Raw genomic sequence first — 3,890 nt, 5'->3', positions numbered from 1 at the left:
TTTTACATTCATGGGGGGAGAAGAATTTATATGCCATGATAGATGTTTAGTCTAACATGAGGATGAAAGCGATGAAATTTATCGACCTCGAGTCTGGGTCGGTAATCAGCGAAATGTAAGAATGCGGAGGAACCTGCGCCCTAGCTCCGTCGCGGTTACCCACGTCGGGCTGGCGCTTTGGTATCAGGAGCGTCCGGCATTCCGCGTGGCGGAAGGGTCGATGTCGGATTTTAGGGAGGCCCATTTCATCAGAAATGTGGCCGGCCCAGGGACGTCCGTGGATGATTCCCTATCAATCTGCTCCTGGTAGCTCTGTGGTTCACTCACGAACCCAGTACCATGGCTACGACAAATTCCCACCTGGAAAATTTTTACCATCCAGAATTTTAAATAAGGAATAAGGATAAGGCATTTAGATTTGATGATTTCTTGCATTGACAGTGATTTTAGAACGTAAAAGGTAGACATTTTTTTTACATGATCTTTCTTGGATACGAAAATTATTACAACGTTGGTTATGAGGATGCAGTAAGCTACAGTAAACAGTAAACGATTTTTTATCCTTAACATTTTAATTAATTAACAACGTGGATTAAAAGTGGATTTTAAAGTTATATCATGAACGAGGAAAATAAATTAGAGTTTATTGACTCAGTGGCACTATGGTGCATTTTAACGAGTCATGGCACAGAGTATGCTTGTTTGAGTCAATATTTTGTTTTTGTTGTTATTATTAATTGAGATTCCTTAAAAGTTTAATTTAAATTTGGTTTAAAACTGACCGTAACTTGTAAATGATTTAGAATGCTTGAACTATGATTGCTAAGATTTTTGCAACGAGGATATTACATTTTTATATATATATAGTTTTGGGAACGAATAAGTCCCCGAGGACCACTCATTTATATTCTTAATGACTGAAGTCTCCTAGCACCTCATGAAGGGAGCTTAGATTAAGGAGATAGTCAAGTTTTTACGAGATAGTCACTTGCCTTACGTTACCTTAACTTACGCATACATTGCCTGAAAATTTTAATCCATGTTAATATGTAAAGAGACGAAACGCTAATTATATTCCTCGACACGCTGTACAATGTTCGTACCGTGATTTAGGATATAAACCGCCCGATTAATTAAAAGTTCTAGTTGAGAAGTAATAGATGTATAAATAGGCTGCAGTGACGAGAGATGTCCGTGCACAGGTAAGCAGTTGTGACGAGAATGAGACCGTACACATATATACATATACTTATATGCTTTAAGCAAAGTTAGGCACAGCCAACTTATTTTGAATAACTAGAAGAGGATTAGGAGAGCATCACACGGCGTGGACGTTTCTCACATATTAACGAGATTTTTTTTTGTTAGTATATATTTATATATTTTTTTTTCCTGTCCGAAACAATGTTTCGTTTGACAGTTGAATATTTATCCTTAGCACGTTGTAGCTTCGAACGTTAAAAACTTTAAAATGTAGTTTGTTTTAAATTTTAAAATATAAATATTAATATTTTGCTCCAAGTTACGGTATTTATTAAAGTGAAACAGGTCTAATATTTTAAATCCACTCACGTGATATAATAATGATTTATAATAAAATGGCACTAATAATATTAAAGATTAAAAGCAGACTTATTATTTAATAATGTGCTTTAGGCACAAAAGTTTTTTGCAGTATGTAATAATACTAGCTCAGCGAGTACATCACTAGAATTTTATAGTTACTCTTTATAAGAAGGTATATAATTATATTAGCAAAGTTTATTTTAAGTGCCAATTATGAGAATATTTATATTATATGAATATGTAGACGTCGACGTCAAGATTTTTTTTGCGCTCCAATAACAAGTATTTTCCTTCGGATATTGGATCTAGACCAAAATCCTGGAAATCCATTCTGCCATCGCAGAATGATAATGATTAAACCACAATGGTTTTAGTTTCTAACTTTGCCACAATAATATGCTAAGCATATTTTAGAATGAGTAGAGAGAATTAAAGATTCTTCAAGTTTTAGTGATGTTAGTATTTTAATGCATTTAAAGATTGCATAAATAATAATTATTATTTTATTTCAGGTAGTCAGGAGTAAATCAGTTTCATTTTTTCCCTTACCTTGTACCTCAGTACGGTTCGATTGAATTTAAGTATTTAAGAATAAAAATAACACCTGAAATTAAATAAGATAAGTTTGCAGTAAAATTTAAAATAAGATAAGTTAAACAGTGCTAATAAATTTCGAGAATAAATCAATTATATCAAATAAATAAATTACGCAGATAATTTGAGCCTAGAGTCAGGAATAATTAAAGTTGAGTTAAAATATCTACTAATTTAGACTAGGCAGGCTTAAGTACGTGTTAGTTTTGAAGAACTGTTTGTTTTGATTGCCTAAGCAACATGAAAATCATTGCGATTTTAGCTATTTTAAACGGATTTCTTCCATACGTAAAAGCTTCTAATTTTATTTATCTGTTGAACAAGTCCTTTGACTATCCTTATAATATAATTACAATTTTATTATTAACAACATTTATTATTAGTATTTTTATAATTTTCATAATTTGTTACTGTCAATGTCAACGCAAGAAATCTATTATTTATGACCATGAGTGTACCAACGAATTACCGTTAAGCAAACTTAATAATGATTCACCATCCATTGACCAGATTTACGATGGTGTTGCACCGATGGTTGAAGTGGTACCATTGAAAACGAGTCACCTGCCAATTCCCCCACCCCTTTCTCCGTCTGTTATTATTCAACCTAGGGTACAACAAGAAGTTCAAGATGTATCCAGAAATATTTTAGTCACCAAAGACGACATTTTAAATTTGCCGAAGAATATTGTATCTGTTAAAAATAGAGTTCAGGTGCTTGCCGTAAGCAAGGGTCCAAGTTCTGTTCAAAATAGTTGCAAAATGGAAAGTGAATTGGCTATTTCACCCTGTGTTCAGCCAGTTGTAAAAGTTAAAGATTTATTTGTAAATCAGTCAACCGCAAAAGTCGAGAAAGCTCCAAATGTCACTTTAAAAGCAGAAAGTAAGCCAAATTCTCAGGTTTCCGAACCTGTCGTATGTTTCACTGATCATATTTTTTACGACTATACCTTTGCCTAGAATTTTATTATTCATTGCGTTTTAAAATTTTAAGCTATAATTCATTTTTTAGGTTTGATTGTACTTTATGCTAGGTTTATTAGTCATTTATTTTGCTAGCACCTTCCCAAGTCTTGTTATTGTATCATCACGGAAGTGGTCGAGTTTAATGAACACGCTGTCGCAAGCGCCACGAAGTTTTTCTCGGATAGAGTCTAGTTTACGTCCTTCTTGCCCACTCCTTCTTACCCGTTTACGTCTTTCTTGCGCACTCCTTCTTGCCCGTTTACAAAACCGTGCTCTGGCATCCGTAGGGTAAGTTTTTCTTTTTACACTTTCTGTCAATAACCATTCACGGGAACGAGGTATGCCTACCAGGTTAGGTTAGGTTCCATTAGCATTCATTTCACCCCTAAATATGTGCTTCATCATCGAAAAATGTCCTCAGTACGTTCAATCACGCATATCCGGACAACATCGGTTTTTCTTGATTTTCTCCTTTAGGAAATTTTTCCTCGCCTTGGGATTTACTTTGTTGAATTCCTTATAAAATAACCTTTCCAACGATATATTCCTTAGGAAAAGGACGTAAACTAGACTCTTACCTTTTTCTCTCTTTCCATCCCATCTATGACGTAATTTCAAAAGTCCTTGACTTCATTTAGAATTTTCGCAGCTCTTACTAAACTTTGTTCGTAGTAAGTTAAAGTTTTGTAAACATTTACACGTCATTCAGCGTATCAGAGTTTGCATTTTCTTCCTCCGTTCATGTGCTTTGTTGCTCGAAGCAA

This window comes from Lepisma saccharinum, chromosome 7 (genome assembly GCF_977018435.1).
Source record: "Lepisma saccharinum chromosome 7, izLepSacc3.1, whole genome shotgun sequence".
Lineage (NCBI taxonomy): Eukaryota > Metazoa > Arthropoda > Insecta > Zygentoma > Lepismatidae > Lepisma > Lepisma saccharinum.
Note: the sequence above shows the minus strand (reverse complement) of the source record.